This window comes from Phascolarctos cinereus, unplaced genomic scaffold (assembly GCF_003287225.1).
Source record: "Phascolarctos cinereus isolate Bilbo 61053 unplaced genomic scaffold, phaCin_HiC Scaffold_1;HRSCAF=81, whole genome shotgun sequence".
NCBI classification, from domain to species: Eukaryota; Metazoa; Chordata; class Mammalia; order Diprotodontia; family Phascolarctidae; genus Phascolarctos; species Phascolarctos cinereus.
Genome location: NW_027555514.1, coordinates 32,879,888 through 32,899,880, shown reverse-complemented (window position 1 = coordinate 32,899,880; position 19,993 = coordinate 32,879,888).

Genomic DNA, 19,993 nt, shown 5'->3' with positions numbered 1-19,993 from the left:
ATAAACTGGAGAAGGAAATGGCAAACCACTCTAGTATCTTTGCCAAGAAAACTCCAAATGGGGGTCACAAAAAGTTGGACATGACTGAAACGGCTGAACAATAACAAATGATCTTCCAAAGAGCAGTTTCAAGAGAATGGTGGAGTAAAATTCTGTCTTCAAAGGTTCAGGAGTGAGTAGAGGGTAAAGACAAGGATGTAAAAGATCGTGGTAGAGGAATAATCAGTAAGACTCAGTGCCTGATGCTAGACATTTGGGACAAAGAGAGGGATCTCATCAACGGAGCCTTGTGAATAAAATAGACGATCTAACCTGACAGAGCGAAGTCCATACTTGTGACTTCAGCTTACCGTCTTCTTATGCTGATTCACTTTCCCAAACAGTCTAACTTGAAACTGGTTGTTGGTTTAGTAGAATCCACTTAAGTGTAAATAAGGGATGAACAAGGTATGCACAAGTGCCCCTCCTGATTCCGGAAGACCACTGGAGCTCTGTGCTTGCACAATTTGGGAATGACCAAGCAATTCTTTTTACTAGCCACTTGTTAGGAAGAGCTGATGACTCAGTGGAACTTTTTAAAAGGTGGTAGATCTGCACCGATACCATGCCTGCTCATTGAGGGTGAATGCAAAGATTCTACCTTGGGCTTTCTCTTCTCTCTCTGCTCTTTCTTTCAGACAGCATCCTTGTTACCTCCTTTAGGATTAACTCCCAGATCTCTCCTGAGCTCCAGTATCAGGTCACAAACTGTCTAATGGACATTGCAAACTAGATGTCCCAGAGACCTATCAACATCCCCAAAATAACTCATTATCTTTCTTCCCAAATCCCCCAAATATCTATCAGTTTGGAAAGCATTAATGTTTTTCTAGCCACTTAAAACTGGAACCTCAGTGTCATCCTTAACTGGTGACTCTCTTTTCTCTCATGTATGCCATCAGCTACCAAATCTGGTTACGTCTTTCTCCACAACAAATCTCTTGCAACTATCCCCTTTGTGTAAGGTAGAGCTTATATTTACTCATGTCAGGACATGATTCACCCAGTAAAACGCAAAAGACAGATATCATTCCATTCTTGCCTTTATATCTAACTGCGTAGTGCCTTGCAAATAGCAGGCATTTAATAAACGCTTACTTCCTGGGCTCAAATTCTTATGTATATATTGTCCTCCTCCAGTAGGATATAAGTAACTTTAGGCCAGGGATTGTTTTATTTTTCTCTGTGAATAACAAGTGCCTGACATATAAGATCTCAAATACTATTCAAAGTGAATTGAAAACACCCATTCTTATCCACCTATGCATCAATAATAGCCAGTATTTACATTGCATTTTAAGGTTTGCAAAGTACTTTACAAGTGTTATCTTATTTTTAATTCTTATAATTATCCTGTGAGACAGTGCTATTATTATCCTCACTTTGTAAATGAGGAAACTGAGGCAGACAGAGATTAAGTGACTTGTCTCGCAGGTCATAGACTAGTGTCTGAGGTCATATTTGAATTCAGGTCTCCCTAATTCCAGGTGCAACACTCTTTCCTCTCTGTAACCAAATTCTTTATCTGCAAAGTGCCAATAATAGTACCTGGGTTATCATCCAGAGTTGTCACAATTTTTAAATTAGATAATGATTACCAAAGTACTTTGTGGAGTTCTCTATGATACAATATTGATCAGTCAGAGTAAAGGAAGAACAGAGGAAACTGAGACAAGATTCCAACATATGTGTGGCTGTACCAGACCTAGAAAAAGAGATTGTCTGCCCCTTTCTGTACCCCTTTTTCCCCCACCCTCCCCCAACTTTCTCCCTTGGGGCAGAGACTGATACCAGTGAAATGTGAATTTCCCAGACTGGGAAGAGGCAGTGACAGCTTTCCTGGCCAGACCTGGGGGGAAAGAACTATCAAAGACAAATACAACAGAAAGTGAGTGATAGGAAAACATAAGGAAAAAAACACTGGAAAACAAACAAACAATGTTGTAAACCTCAAACATTATATAAACATCAGCTATTATTGCTGTTGCTGCCATAAATATTGTTTTTGTTATAATTATGTGACAACTCATATACAAAGAAACTTATCAGCAAATAGGCCAGTTTTCCTTAACTAATCATAAACATAGATACAGAAGCACTAATTATTTCTGCAGATTAATAACTAGAAAGCAGGAGAATAAGACATTTCATCAACCCTCAGTTTGAGATCCATGGGATTGCTATAGTTCATGGCCCACAGACCAGATTATTTGTTCAGAAGGAAGAGAGAGGGGAGGAAATTTTGCATTTTTGCCTATGGAATGAACGTTGATGACTTGAATTTGCAACCTCTGATGCCCTTGAGCAAGATGTGGAGTTGTCTCCAATCCCTTTGTTGTTGGCATCTAAAAATAATCCATTAAAATTGTTCTTCCTGACATGTATTTTGAGGCTTGGGTAACTCTATTGCTTTTTGGGATTAATTCTAGAAACTCACTTCAGTTTTACTTCCTCTGCAATAGGTGAAGTAATAGCTATAATTATGTGGCGCTAAGAAATGTGGCAGAAAGTGACTGCCGCATACATTTGTACATGAGTTATGAAAGCGTTAGTGCTGGCAAGAGCGGGAGATTTTGTAGGTTTCTTGCTATCTGCTAGAATATGGAATGTCTACTTTCATTTGAAATATTTACTGGGAGTGCTTATATTGAGAATAAAAATCGTACTTCCCATTCTCTTACGGTGATAATAATAATACTATTAACTACTATTTATAGAGTGTTTCAAGGTTTACAAAACACTTTTCATGTGTGACCTCATTTGATCTTCACAACAGCACCATGCTATTGTAATCTTCATTTGACAGATGAAGAAACAGATGGGGACATTTTGAAGAACTTGCCCAAGATCAGTATTGATGGCCCAAGTATCTGAGACAGAATGTCCTCTTAGGTCTTCCTGACTCCAAGTCCAGTGCTCTATCCGCTAAGCTACCTAGCTGTGAGTTTTAGCTGTCAGAACGTGAGTGTGTGTGTGTGTGTGTGTGTGTGTGTGTGTGTGTGTGTGTGTGAGAGAGAGAGAGAGAGAGAGAGAGAGAGAGAGAGAGAGAGAGAAAGACAAGAGAGACAGAGACAGAGACAGAGTCAGAAACAGAGAGACAGAGACAGAGAGACAGAAAAAGAGGCAGAGGCAGAGACAGAGATAGAGACAGAGAGACAGAGACAGACAGAGAAAGAGGGAGAGGCAGAGACAGAGATAGAGACAGAGACACACACAGAGACAGAAACAGACAGAGAGAGAGACTGTGTGTGTGCATGTGTGTGTGTGTGTGTGTGTGTGTGTGTGTGTGTGTGTGTGTGTGACATAGTGGATAGGACACTAAATTTAGTCAGTGAAACTTTCATTTCATCTCATCTCAGGCAGTGGATATGTGGCCCCTGGCAAGCTGGTTTTCTTCTCTCAGTTTCCACATTTCCTCATCTATAAAAAGAGGCATTTGGCATCATTGCAAGGGTAGCAATGATGAAGTATGCTACTATGTCCTATCCAATCAGAAAGAGGATTTCATCAAAATGAAAAATGAGATTTTTTTTTAAAGATATGAACAAAGAGGGAATCCGTTTTGCTTGACTGTTTATATTTGTTACATGGGTTTTAATTTGTTTTTCTATTCTTTTTTTCTCCCGTAGAGCTAAGGATGGAAGGGTAAGAAATGTATTTTTGTAAATAAAGAAAAAAACTTTAAAAAATAACAGCAAGAGGCTGGACTTAGCCTCTCAGATGCCTTCCATTTCTAAATCCGTGCTTAAAATCTCTCCCTTCTTTCTTAGTTCCCTGTCACTATTCAGGGTACCAGCATCTTCCTAATCACCCAGGCTCACAGCCTAGGTGTCCTCTTTATCTCCTCACTCTCTTACCCCCGATATCTAATCTGTTATTAAGTATTACTGTTTTTACCCTCATAATATCTGTTTTACATATCCCCATATCTTCTCTGAAAGGGTCACCACCTTGGTTCAGGCCCTCATCACCTCACCCCTGGATACCAACATGTATATGCTTCGTCAGGTCTGGAACAAAGAGCCTGGCTGCCCCTTTCAGTATCCCCCAGCCCGAAGAAATCAGTTGGGGCAGAGACTGATACCAGTGAAATGTGAATTACGCAAAGTGTGAAGCCGCTATTATTACAATAGCTTTCTGGTTTGTCTCCCTACCTCATCCCTCTATTCCAGCCCATCCTCCACTCAAATGTCTAACTGATTTTCTTAAAGCATAGGTATGATCTTGTAACACTTCCCCACCTCACTTCTATATTCAATAAACTCCCATGACTCCCTACTACTTCTAGGATCAAATATAAAATCCTCTGGCCCTTGATGACCTGGCTCCTTTCTACCTGTCCAGTTTTCTTACATCTTATTCCTCTCCAAATATTGGGTAATTTAGTGACATTGACCTCCTTGCTGTCCCTTGCACATAATACTCCATCTCTTGACTCTGACCACCTTCACTTTCGATCTCTCTTCCCATATGTAGGCCTCTTTCCTTCTTTATGCTTCTTAGTTTCTCTGGCTTGCTTTAATTGCCAGCTATTTAGAAAGACCAAGGGCACCCGTTGCATCCTGGGCCATTGCCGTTTAGCCGTGACTTTTGTCCTGCCACTGGACTTCGATGACCCTGGATGAGAGAGTGAGGCTGATGACTTTTTGTATCTCTGCCTCACTTAAATCCAATTCACCCACAAATCAAGGACTCACCCCATGATGTCCTCCTTGAGAATGAAGGATGAAAAACAATAACAAACTCCCAGCCTCTGCAAGAAACCTTTGCTAGTCCTCCTTAATCTTAGTAACTTCCATATAAGGCTATCCCCAGGTTATCCTGTACATATTTCATTTGTTCATAATTCTTTCCATATTATCTTCCCCATCACAATGAGTTTCTAGAGACCAGACTCCCCCTCCCCCACCTTTCTTTTAATCCTTAGCCATAGTAGGCGCTTAATGATTACTAGTTGCCTGACTGATTCTTCTCATTTGATTCTCACAACATTCATGTAAGGGAAATGGGAAAGATAGTCTCCCCATTTCACAGATGAGAAAATTGAGGCACAGATAATTTGTGACTCGATGAAAGTCAAGTAAATTATTAGTGGTTCACTTGGCAGTGAGAAAATAATTAGTGGCGGATTAAGCTTTAAGAGGTTTATCATTTAGGAGCAGAGATTAGGAATAAGCCTTAAATCAGAGAAATAAGAAGGAATTCTTTCATCTGGAGCAAATAAGAAAAAGAGAGGGGTGACATCCATTCCATGCTGATCAGCCGAGGTCTTACCTTCAGAGGCAATTGGAAAAAGGCTGACCCTGTGAGAGGGGTGCCAATGTAAGATTTAGAGTACAGAAGGTGGCAAAGGCCCTTAGGAGTTGTGAGTGAGGAACATACTGGTGGAAGATCATAAAATTATGTAAGGGCCCTACACTTACCACAAAGAGGAAGCATACTGTCTAGATTTTGGAACCCTCAGGAAAAGCCCTGATCACCCTGAAGCTGTTGTATTTAGCTTTAAGAATTAAGGGTATGCTTTCTTTCTTTTTTAGCCTTATCACACTCACACACTCACATTCTACATTGAATCTCCAATACCTACCCCATCATTCCTAAATTTTTCAGTATAATTCCTATTAACAATAGGCTCCAATTCTCATAATGATAGATCTGGCTGCCCCCTTTATTATCCCTCCCACACACACCCCCATCACTCCTTTTTAAATTACTTTCTCTTCTATCTGGTTCAGTTTCAACCTGGCAAAAATATTGGTTCTGACTTTGACTCTCTAATTCCATTGCTACTCTAGTTGACAGGATATATTTCCAATAATCCCATTTTGCCATAATGCAGTGTTCTTCTGGAATTTGACAAATATAATAGGAAGATAAAACAGAAAAAATGAAAAATTTTAACAAAATATAAGAAAAATTGGATTTTATAGAGTTTTGGAGAAATTTGAATGAGATGCTGAGAATGTGCTTTTTTCATAGTCATGATGCTTGAAAAGCTAATCATGTTATAGGATATGAATCAATCAGAATAAATGCAAAAAAGTAGAAATTCTAAACACAACGTTTATGTACCATAATGCATTAAATAGTAATCAATAAAGAAATATGAACAAAATATGCTGACAAATGTGAAGGTAAAAAAAGAAAAGCTACATCCTAAAATAATGAGTGGTTCAGAGACAAAATCGTTGAAACAATATTAAAAATATATTAAAGCAAATAATGGCAGTGCTACAAGATATAAAGATGTATGCAATGGAGCGAAAGCAACCCAAAGAGAAAATTTCATGTCTCTGAATATCTTTATTAACAAAAAAGGAAAAAGAAGGGATTAAATGGAACAATCAGTTAACAATTCGAACATTAACAAATTAAAAATGAACAGAATAAGCCCAAAGGTAATTTTATTTTTATACTTAAAAGATGAAATAAATATACTTGAAAGTTAAACATAAAAACACTAATTGAACTTATAAGCAAAACAATATTTTTAAAAGAAAAATACAATTGATTAAATGTTAGGTTAATTTGATTTTTTGAGAGAGGTTTGCTATATTATAAATTGCAAATAACAACAAATAAAGAGTTCATAGTGAATAAAGTATTATGTCTAGTTATATGCCAACAAAGCCCAAAGTTTATGTGAAAGGAATGAATATCTATAAAACATAAAATACCTGAATTAAGAAAACAATTAATAGATAACCTTAACAACCCAATCTTAAAGAAAACAAACAAATAAATAACAAGTTCATTAAACAAAAGAAAAACCCTTACCCACAAATTCTATCAGACATTTTAAGAATGGGTAAGGAAAACATTAAAAAATTTACCCCTCCCACACAAATGATATAACTAATTGCTTCAGCAGAGTAATACAATGCAAAATGATTCCAAAAACATCATCCACATTTCTGTTACTAACCAAAAGAAGGAAAAATAGAAATAAAAATAACATTTAAAATAGTAAAAATGAATTTAAAATCTGTCAGTAAATAAGCCAAGGCAGAGTCAGCATGCACATCAAAATAAGCAAATGTTTTTTAACAGAAATAAAGGCAAATGTGTGCAATCAGTGTGGGTAATAGGTCAAGATCTGAATTCGTTTACGCATGTAATTCTATACCTGTAAGTGTAAGGTTTAGCATTAGATATAGAGCATATAATTAGATATAACCAAATGTGAATATATATACATATGCATGCATGTATATAGGTGTAGATGTATATATACATGTATGTATTGTACATATACATACATATATTACATATACATGTGCGCGCGCACACACACACACACACACACACACACACACACACACACACAAATATACATCCCATACGGGAAAAAACAAAGATCCATGGAAATAATAAAAGAAAAATGGTAAAGAAATGGATGCGACATTTTAAAAATTCCAAATTGTATTACAAAGAAATAATTATCAAAACAGGTTAAAAACAGAAAAGTAGATCAGTAGAGCTGATACTGAAGATTTAGAAACAACAAGCCACATTGAAATCGCTCTCAGCAAGCATTTATTGAGCACATCCTATGTGACAATCAGTGTACTGGGTGCTGGGGATTCAAAGACAGGGTGATACCATCCCCAGTTCTTACTTCTTCAGCAAAAGTCAATAGTCTGGGGGGCAGCTAGGTGGCGCAGTGGAGAGAACACTGGCCCTAAAGTCAGGAGGACCTGAGTTCAAGTCCAACTTCAGATATTTGACACTAGCTCTGTGACCCTGGGCAAGTCACTTGGCCCAGATTGCCTTAATGCCCCCTCACCCCCAAAAAAAGGCAACAGTCTGCTTTGTTTAGCTAGTTGGCCTCCACAGTGATGAAGATAGAGTTTGGATTCCTCTTCCGCTGCCTCAGACAACTCTCTAAGACTAGTTTATGAGTAGGTACTGACCTGTATTCCTACAGAACTTTTATTCCCTGAGAGTTCCTTATACCAATGAGATCACAGGTCTGGTCCTAGTCTATCCCAACTTCTAAGGCTAAAGAAGATGCCACCAAAGGTATGCTGGGCACTGCTTTCATATTTACATATCATTCTACCTTTGGTTGCAGTCATAGCACACTCAGGCACTGGAGAGGAAGATTGTGAGACAATAGCCTGAGAGTCTAGACTGGGGGGGAGGACCTCCAGCCTCGAGGCCATACGTGGCCCTCTACATGGCCCTCAAGTGCAGCCCTTTGATTAAATCCAAACTTCACAGAACATATCTATTTATTAAGGGGATTTGTTCTGTGAAGTTTGGATTCAGTCAAAAGGCTGCATTTGAGGACCTAGAGGGCCATAGGTTCCTCATCCCTGGGCAGTGCCATAAGGCTATTATCATCCTCAATGCTCCATGCTTTCTTACTATCACCATATCCAATTGGTTGACAAGTCTTGTCAGTTTCAGCTTCCTATCTATCTCTCCTCTATGCTCCCTTATCTCCTTTGACCCTGCTGTCCCCCCTGGGCAATACGGCAATAATGATCTGCTAGTAGGTTTCCCAACCCCAGGTGTCTCCCCATTCCAATCCATCCTCCATTGAATGGCCCCAGTGATCTTCCTAAAGTGACCATGTTACCTCTATATCTTTATTCAATAGCTCACTGGCTTATCTCCCCCGCAAGATCAAATATAAAATTTTTTTTGGCATTCAAGGCCTTAATATCATGGTCCCCTTTCAAGTCTTCCTACACTTTACTCTTCTTCACATACTCTGGACTCCAATGACACTGACTTCCTTGTTGTTTCTCACACAAAGCCCTCCACCTCCTCATTCTAAACTATATACAGAGTAGTAAGCCCTTGGTTTGAATCCTGCCTATGGCATTTATTAGCTTTGTGATCTCGACAAGTCACTTTAATCTCTTCTAGTGAGGTTCCCTCATCTATTAAGTGGGGAATCAAACTACTAGTATTTTCCCACCTCTCCCCATTGTTGTAAGGCTCACTTTCGTGATAATTTTTGTCAAGTGTTTAGCAAACCTCAAAACACGGGTTAGCGAATATCAGCTTTATCATCATTATGTAAATATAAGGTACTATTATTAGTTTCAAAAGTTCCAGATTTGAGGACTGTGCAGACCAGCGAGGCATGGTCAATTTGCTTCTGGATTCTTTCCAACATAGGTCAGTTAAACCTTCCCCACCCCAAATAAACTGCAAGCTTGTGGCTTACTCTTTCTGTGTACACAATGGAGGGTCCTTCTGCATCAGGCATGATGCAGGCCTTGCTGATTTTCTATAAAGCTATAGAAAAATCAGGGGTTCAGTGAAAAGCATGAGATCACTGTGGGAAGGCTCCAGCTGATCCCAGCTTAAATGAGTAAAGCCACCAAGACTTAAAAAAAAACCCTTCCAATGTTGGTTTTCAAATCCTGCCTCTCTTGCATGAAATGTATTAAATCGGCTAAAGCCTGCCCACTGATGATATGTAGGCTGGCATTTCTGTAAGTGAAAGAGATTATCTTTTGCTGACCATTTGTCACTTCAAACTGACTGCAGATCACAGAAGGGTGAGGAGCTTAGCTTCCTTCACTCAGGCTTTGCTCCAGAATTTACAAATACTCTTTGAAAGGGATAAAAATAGTAACAGTAGAACAATTATTTAGCTGCAGTCTTAAACATATGCATTCTCCATGAGCCACTTCACAGCACTTTCTTCTTTTTTTAGTTCTCAAAACCAAAACATTCATTTAAAGTGTTTCTTGAAAATAAAGGGCTCCAGGATGGCTACAGAGCCTTACAATCTAGCCATATGAGGATTATTTGAAGGCATTAGGAGTGTTGAGCTTGAAGATGTTCAGGTCACACAGAGAGCACAGGACACCTCAAGGACAGCTGCATGCTTCATTGGTGTGTATAGAACATCAGAAAGTCTAGAGAAAGATCCCCTGCATTTTGAATGGAAGTGATTTAATAATGATGATGCTGATGATGCTGAAGCTAACATTTATATAGCTCTTTCTATATGCAACACACTGTACTAAGCACTTCACAAATGTTATCTTATTTGATCCTCACAACAACTATGAGAAGTAGATGCCATTATTTATTCCCATTTACAGATGAGGAAACTGATGTAAACAGGTTAAGTGACTTTCCCAGAGTCACACAGCTAATGAGTGTCTCAGGCTAACTCTAAACTCAGGCCTTCCTGACTTCAATCCATGTACTCTATACATTATGCCACGTAGCTGCCTAAAGCACATATTGAGTACCCCAGTATGGGAAATCATACTTGGGGCTTCAACCTGCATTATTGGAATGAACATCCACTTTGATGAGCTCTTAGATGGCTCTGGAGGAGAAAGTCATTCTAATGAAGTTACTTTGCAAAGGCTTCCCTCACTTAAACCCTATTAATTTGCATGTCATGGCATCACCTCCCTGATGTCACAGTCCTCTTCTAGAATGAAGGACAAACAAAAACCTCTGTGAGTAGAAATAGGAGCTGCCCCACTGGGAACCACTGGAACTGGCCAGTTGGGCAACACAGCTTTCCTTTCTTTCTTTCTTTCTTTCTTTCTTTCTTTCTTTCTTTCTTTCTTTCTTTCTTTCTTTCTTTCTTTCTTTCTTCTTTCTTTCTTCTTTCTTTCTTTCTTTCTTTCTTTCTCGCTTTCTTTCTTTCTTTCTTTCTTCTCCAGTTGTCCTGATCTATATCTTGCCACTGGACCCAGATGGCCCTGGAGGAGAAAGTGAGGCTGGTGACTTTGCATAGCTCTTCCTCACTTAAATCCAATTCACTTTCACATCATGACATCCCTCCCTGATGTCATGGTCCTCTTCAAGAATGAAGGACAAAAAAATGAGTATAGGTTTAACCCTTCCCCCTCTTACTAAGCTGATGACTTTTCTTTAGAGTTTTAGAATCATAGAGTTGGACTGGATCTTCAAATTTGGCTATCCATTCTAGGATCACATCTATTGTAATTTTTGTTTTGGTGAGGCAATTGGAGTTAAGTGACTTGCCCAGGGTCACATAGCTAATAAGTGTCAAATGTCTGAGGCTGGATTTGAACTCAGGTTCTTCTGACACCAAGGTCAATGCTCTATCCACTGCACCACCTAGCTGTCCCACATCTATTGTATTTCAATAAATGGAATGGATACCAACTACACTACTTAAGAACACTGAACATTCACTTTTAGAAAATAACTCCAGTGTACTTTCCCTGATGCCAACAGTCATTATACTCTAATGAAGATAATATCAAATGGAGACTGTTTATTCATTAACTTCCAAGGAAGAATCACTTGGTTTCTAGAGAACATACAAGAAACAAAACTAAGATATTAAAAATGAGGTTCAGCAAAAATACCTGCTCCCTATGCATCTGGGAGCCTGCTGAGTAACAGAGATATAAGAAGATTAGGATAAAAACTGATTAAAGTCAATACTATGTGATTAAATAAACCTTGGCCACAGCTTGATGTTAGGAAATGCAAACATTTTTACTTATGCACCTACAAAATAGAAAAAGTCTGATCAATGTAGAAATCAGAGCTATAGGAGAAGAAAAGAAGGTGTTACAGAATTACAGTATCTTAGATTAAAGAAGGACCTCAGAAGTCATCTAGTCCAACTTTTACTGCCTCTAGAAAGACCATCACCTCCATTTATAGCCTGGACTCTGACTTATGTCTCTCTGTTCCAAAGAGTAAACTTTTGCCTTATCTTGCCAGGTCCTAGCCACCATGCCACATCCCAAACCATTCTTCCACACCACCTCTATTCAGACCTTCAACTCCACCCCCTAACCATTGATAATTGGGACTCCAACCTTGGTTGATACCATTCTATTAGATGACCTTGTGCTTTATCTAGCTGGGCCAGGCCAACCCATCTACATCATGTTGTTATGTTGCCTAATGCATACCTCTCCCTTACAGCGCCCCTTTGTGGTTGTTTCCTCCCTCCCCATTAAAATGTAAGCCCCTTAGGGGTGCAGAATATCTTGCTTCCTTATATTTGTGTCATTAATACTTGGCCCATAGTAAGTACTTAATGAGTTCTCTATCCATTCACATCCAACCATACATTACATTTCCATTTCTCTCTGTGTCTATGTAGGAATGGCTTGACAAGTGATCCTTCAGCCTTTACTTGAAGTTTTCCAGTGAATGAACCTTCTCCCTCTTGGGGTAGCCCATTGAACTTTAGAACAGTTCCCATTTTCAAAAAGTTTCTTTTTTCTTTTTTTAACTAATTAATTTTTAATTTTTGATATTCACTTCCATAAGCTTTTGAGTTTTAAATGTTCTCCCCCTCCATTCCTCCCTCCCTCCCCAAGATGGCATACAATCTGATATAGACTCTACATACACATTCCTATTAAACATATTTTCACATTAGTCATGTTGTGAGGAAGAAGTAGAACCAACAGGAGGAACCACAAGAAAGAAGAAACAAAAAAAAAAAAGAAAAAAAGAGCAAATAGTATGCTTTGATCTGCATTCAAACTCTATAGTTCTTTCTACAGATGTGGATAGTATTTTCCATTATGAGACTTTTGGAGATGTCTTAGATCCTTGCATTGCTGAGCAGAGCTAAGTCTATCAAAGTTAGTCATCATGCAATGTGCCTGTTACTGTGTACAAGATTCTCCTGTTTCTGCTCACTTCACTCAGCATCCATAGAGTCCATACAAGTCTTTCCAGGTTTTTCTGAAGTCCACTTGCTCATCATTCCTTATAGCATGATAGTATTGCATTACATTCATATGGACAACTTGTTCAGCCATTCCCTAATTGATGGTTATCCCTCAATTTCCAGTTCTTTGCCACCACAGAAAGAGCTGCTATAAATATTTTTGTACAAGTGAGTCCTTTTTCCATTTTTATGATCTCTTTGGGATACAGCCCTAGAAGTGCTATTGCTGGGTCAAAGGGTATGCACAATTTGATAGCCCTTTGAGCACAGTTTCAAATTGCTTTCCAAAATGGATAGATCAGTTTAAAATTCCACCAAAAATGCATTCGTGTTCCATTTCCCCCCCACATGTTCCAATATTTATCATTGCCCTGTTTTGTTGTGTTGGCCAATCTGATAGGTGAGATGTGGTACCTCAGAGTCATTTTGATGTGCATTTCCCTAATCAATAGTTATTTAGAGCATTTTTCATTTCATTATAGATAGCTCTAATTTCTTCATCTGAAAGCTGCCCGTTCTTATTCTTTGATTGTTTATCAATGGGGATTTTTTTCCCCTTATACAAAACCAAAACCCACCTCTCTGTAAAATCTAATTGTTACTTTTTTGGCACCAAGCAGAACAAGCCTTATTTTTCTTTCCATAATATTCTTCTGTGCCCTGTCAAGTCTTCCCCCCCCTAAATAAGACTACTGAGATTCTTCAATTAGTTTCTTAAGACATGGTCTCCCGTCACCTACATGTCCTAATTGCCAGATTCTGGTAGCTTATAAATTTATCTAGGTAGGATCCTCAAACATGAGACCAAAATTACTATCTTGTTTTCAAAATAATGTTGCAAAATTTTTTATCCTAAAACTGCATTGGCCTTTCCTGCCTGCCACATTGCACTGTTGACCTGTACAGAGCTCTGCTTTGGGGAACAGTATTTGATTTTTTATTGTGAGAATCAACTGAGAAAATGCATTTGAAAGCATTCTGAAAATTACAAAGCATTCTACATTTGTAAGGTATTATTGTTGTTGGGATTAATTAATATTTTACAGATTTTCTGTATCACCTACAATACCCAGCAAAATCCCAAACACATACTAAAAATACTTGAGATTTTTCATTATGATTAAAGTTAATATTCAGTAGCGTAACACAGTGGAAATTGGTCTAAATTTATAGTTATAAGACCTGGGTTTGCCTCCTAATATCTATGTGACCTTAGTCAGGTTATGTAAATTTCTTGGCCCTCAATTTTCTTGTCTATAAAAGGAGGAAGGCAGATATAATTTCAGAGGTCCCTTCCAGATCTAATGCCATGATCCTCAGTGCCAACACACACACACATACATATATACACACACACACACACACACACACACACACACACACACACACATATATTATTCTGGGAACTTTTGCTCTGTAAAATCAACAATGATGTTGAAGATGACATCAGTGAGGATTATAATGTTGAAAATGGAGATGAAGATGAAGAATTTCATTCAAGGGGCAGCTAGGTTACACAGTGGATAGAGCACTGGCCCTGAAGTCAGGAGGACCTGAGTTTAAATATGGCCTCAAACACTTGATACTGTGTGACCATGGGCAAGTCACTTAACTTCCATTGCCTAAAAAAAAAAAAGAATTGCATTCATTTGCAGATGTAATCTGTTCTAAGACAGGTGAGATAAGTATGCTAGGCAATGGCAAAGCTATTCAGGAGTTCTGAGGCCTAATTTCCTGACATCTTTGTGTATGCCCCTAATGTTAGTTAACCCCATCTTGTGTCTTCTCTAAAGTATATATAACATCTCAAAGGATTATTGTAAGGGGTACCTAAGGTATGATCATTAAGGACTTTGCCAATGACAATGTTCAATAATAATAGTTTTTTCATGTAGAAAGGTACCACTTTCCTCCTCACCAGGCAATAATCCAATGGCTTGGAGCCCAGTAAAAAAGGGGCCATAGGGATGATTTCAGGGAGCAAAATGAGAAAGAAAGTCACAGAAAAATCTAACTATACTGCTTACATAACTGGGACTTTGGAGCAATGATTGAATAGGCAGAGGAAGGGGATGATGGGAACATTCATTTGGAAAGGGAATAGTGGGAGAAAGCATTCAGTCTGAGGACTGACCCCAAATCAGAGGCAGATTTCTAAAAGTAGATGAAGATTATAGTTGTTTCATGTGTTAATAAGAATTTAACTTCTTACTTTTTTAGCTGATCTATCTGTAAGAACTCAAAGCAGTATAGGGTACTTTGTGTTCATTCTTCCTCTCATTCTAATATTCTGATTCATTCAGTAATCAAAGAGCTGAATTTGTAGTCAAAAGATCTAGATTCTATCAGTTACAAACTGATTCTGAACAAGTCACTTTACCACTTTCTGCTTCCCTTTCCCCATTTGAAAAATGAGGAAGATAATAACTTCACTATGTATCTCATAGGATTGTTATGATAATAAAATTAAATAATATTGGTATAGTACTTTATAAACCATAAAACATTACATAAAAGTTAGCAATTATTATTATTATTATTTTATCTTTATAAAGGAGATTGTTAAAAACAGTGATGGGAAAAGTGGCTGCACTGTGATTTTTCTTTTTTTTTTACATTTTTTTAAATTAAAAAAAGCATTGGGATATCAACTCATTTGTTATTTAGTTAATTTATTTTTAGTTTTCAACATTCACTTCTGCAAGATTTTGAGTTCCAAATTTTCTCCTTATTTCTCCCCTACCCACACCACAAGATGGCATGCATTCTGAATACCCTTTCCCCTTATCTGCCCTCCCTTCTCTCTCCCCCCTTCTCTTATCCCCTCTCCCCCCTTCTCTTATCCCCTTCCCTTCTCTTTTCCTATAGGGCAGGATAGATTTCTATACCCCTTTGCCTGTATATCTTATTTCCCAATTGCATGTAAAAAATAATTTTTGACATTCATTTTTCAAACTTTGAGTTTCAAAATCTCTCCCTTTCTCCCCAACCACAATCATTGAGAAGACAAGCAATTTTATATAGGTTATACATATACAATCATGTAAAACACTTCCATAATAGTCATGTTGTTATAAACTAACTGTATTTCCCTCCATTCTATCCTGCCCTGTTTATTCTGTTCTCTCCTTTGACCCTGTCCCTCCTCCAAAGTGTTTGCCTCTGATTATCCCCTCTCTTAATCTGCCCTCCGTTCTATCATCCCCCATCTCTTATCCCCTCCCCCCATTTTCCTGTAGGATAAAATAGATTTCCATACCCAATTGAGTGTGTATATTATTCCCTCCTTAAGCCAAATCCGATGAGAGTAAGGTTCACTCATCCCCTCTCACCTCCCCCCCTCTTCCCCTCCACTGTAAAAACTTTTTCTTGCCTCTTTTATGTGATATAATGTACCCCTATATCATTCTCCCTTTCTCCTTCTCCCAGTACAATCCTCTCTCACACTTTAATTTTATTTTTTAGATATCATCCCTTCATATTCAAATTACCCTGTGCCCTCTGTCTACATACACATTCCCTCCAACTACCCTAATACTGAGAAAAGTCTCATGAGTTACAAATATTTTTTCATGTAGGAATGTATCACCATCATCATCATCATGATCATTGTCCTTGTCATTGTCATCTCAATCTTTTTATCTTCTTCAAGTTCATATAGAAATAATCCTAGGTATAAGTGATGATCCTTTACTTCTCATTTATGGCTGAGGTTCTATGGACCATTATATAGATAGATAAAAAATCTGACTAAAATAACTGCTTTGTAGTTATTTTTATTATTATCACAGCATGAAAGGCAGTGTGGCATAGTGGATGCATAGCTGAATTCAGATCCAGGAGATCTTGAGTTCAAGTTCTGACTCAAACCCATCCCTACAAAGTAACCTTTGATGAGCCACTTAAACTCAAATTGCTTTAGGTGACTCTAAGACAAGGCAACTTAAATTATGAAGCAAGTGACCATCTATACTGGCAGAGGGAATTTCCTCATAGGGAATTCTTGGTCATAGGATCAATGATTTGGTGCTAACATGAGCACAGAGACCACATAGTTTAGCATTCTCATTTTATAGATGAGAAAATTGAAGCTCTAAAAGTTTGAGGAGCTTACCCAAGGTCACACGGGTAATAATGGCAGAGCCAGGATTCCAGCCTTGTTCTTATGATTCTACTTTTTAGCTGTGAGATCCTAGACAAATCACTTAATCCTGTTTGCCTCAGTTTCCTCATCTGTAAAGTGAACAGAAAGAAGAAGGATGTGGCAAACCACTCCAGTACCTTTGCCAAGAAAACTACAAATGGGGTCATGAAGAGTCAGACATGACTGAAAAGACTGAACAAAAAACTTCTGATTCCAATCTAGCTCCTTTTCCTCTTTATCTTGGTACTTATCATTTATTGATTTCAGCACACATTTATTAAGTACCTTCTATATTCTAGCTGCTGGAGATAAAAAGACAAAAATGAAAAACAAAGTCTCTTTCCTTAAGGTTGCTTATATTATACTGGTTGATATAACAAATCAATGGATAATTATATCTAAAATTGCAGTATGGTAATGTAGAAAGAGCTAATTTTAGATGCTTTCTACTTATGTGAAATTGGGCCAGTTTTTTCAAATCTTTGGCCCTCTCTTCACATTTAAAATAAGAGACGTGGACTAGATGGCCTCAAAGATCCTAAGATAATTTGAAGCCAGAGAGGAGGAATGGAAGAGTTCTAACAATTAGAGGGATCAGGATATTTGCTGTCATATGATATCAAAAATCTAATTTAGTTTATATCGTAAATATTTCAAGAAAATACAAAGAAGCAACTAATTCAATTCAAATTATCTACTGTGCTAACACTAGGGATACACAGAAAGGCAAAAATGGTCCCTTCCCTCAAGGGTCTTACAGTCTAATGATGGAGTTAAAGATGGACAAAATATAAAATAGCCTAGACACTTAGAATATTGTATGACTTAGCAAACTCAAGAAGCCAGTTATCAATAACCAGGGAATCTCTTTTCTGGAATCATATGGCAATCTACCATTATCATTTTTATGCTATTGCAGTGGAGCCAATTATTTACCTGAAAGATCTTATAGGTTTAATATTTTAAAAAGTTCAATGGATTAATTTTATATTCTCAGCAGGAAATACCTATGATTGGAAAAGTATTACTATGAATTATGCCTACATGCATGGACAAGACAAAATCTCTTTGTGCTAACAGGTGGAGTTGCAATTGATTAGCTAATTGGAGCTTTATGGGATTGCTTGGTAAATGCTGCTTTTGTTTTAACTCTCAATGTAAAAATTATTAAGTGCATACCATGTCTATGCATTTCCCGTCCCCATACTTCCTCGTATTTACCTCCCTTAAACTCCTCTTCCCTTTCCTTCTTCTTTTCTGTTTGGTCTTATGACATTATACTGTATTCTACTAAGATGGATGTTCATCTAAATGGAAGTAACAGAAATGATAAGCCTTCTGTAACTCGTAATTGGCGATGGCTGTTAACAAATTGCAGGCCAAAACACATTTGAAGAAAATTGATAGCCATTTGGAGGTAGAAAGCTGTCTGAGTTCTGCAGAAACTGTGTGTGAAAGGCAGAATTAGGGAGAGGGAGTAAAAGGTGTCAAAGGAATAGTGACAAAACAAGGCTGATATTTAATTTGCAGTATCAGACTTGAACAATGTAAACTAAGGGCTCTAGATATTTGTGTTGGAATCTTTGCTATCCAAAATTAATCTATGGGACATTTTCAGCAGGGAGCAGCTAGCTGACAACCAAACAGATGGGGACCACAGCAAAAATAATCATATGTCTGTTAGTGGAGAGCTAACTCATGTACACAGGCAAAAGAGAACATAACTAGATTAATGCCATTGCAATCCAGAAAGTGCTTGAGCAATCATGCTAAATAATGTAGTAAACTATTCCTTAAACTTTGCACAGTGATACTAGTAAAACTGGCTTTATATTTTGGTTTGTCTGTGATCTCAGAGATGTGAGTACTCATTCTAGACATGAGGACCACAGCTTATATCAAACGGTCTATGCTCTGTGACTCTTGCCTATGTCCTTCCACAAATCTCCACAAGGGGTCCACTCAATGTTCTTGGAACTTTCCTCTCCATCTCTTAATATTGCAATAATACAAATGGAGAACATGAGCTGTGCATTGGTTATCCACTTCTCATACTATATGATTGGTCCATCTTTTCTCATTATACCTTTCTCATGACATCCTTCACACCTTGTCTTCTGGACATTTCTTCATTGGTAAGATCCTGAAGTCAACTTATCCCTGTCATGCCCTGTTATTAGGAACTCTACAAATTTATTTTGTGGAAATGAATATAGATAGTAGTATATGTGGACCTTGTTTTCAAGAAAAATCTTGAATTCATTAAAAATATTGCATGAAAATAATTGAAAACAAAGTCAGTGTCCATTGATTGGGGAATGACTAAATGAATTGTGGTAAATAAATAAAATGCAATATTACTATGCTGTAAGAAATTATGCATGTGATGAATATAAAAAAGCATGGAAAGACCTATATGAACTGATACAGACTAAAGTAAGCAGCTTCAAGAAAACAATATACATAATTACAATAATATTAATGGAAAGAACAACCACCTGCCAAAATATAGAAAGTGAATGTAGCAAAACATAAAGATTAGTTAGGACTTGAATGAAGAACTGTGAAATGACTATACCTCCCCAACCCACCCTTTCATGGAAGTGGGACGTCTACACATGTTATGTGTTGCACATGTTTTGCACTTTATTAATGTATTAATCAGTTGCTTGGATTTATTTTTCTTTAAAAAATATTATTTGTTACATAGGGTGGCTCTGTGGCAGGGGCAGGTGGAGAGATTCTTGGGATAACTATGATAATGTTAAAAATGGAAGACATCAGTAGAACATATTCTAAAAAAAACTCTGACTTCCCAAATGTGATGCGGCCCACTTTTCTCTTCTTGTCAAATTCTTTGATTCATTTTTGACCTATAGTGTCTGCCTGAGAAAAATGACCATCTGTAGCAACTGTGTATCCAGTTGTATATCAGTCTAAAATTATCCTTTATGAGGTACCACAGTGACTACAGGGTTAGGAATATCTGATTTCAAAACCTGGTTCTATTAAAAAAAAACAATAAAATAGGTAAACCTTTGGTTAATTTAATTTAAAAAAAAGAAAGAAGAAAAGCAAATTACTAGTATCAAGAATGAAAAGGGTGAAGCTACAACCAAGGAAGAGGAAACTAAAACAATAATTAGGAATTATTT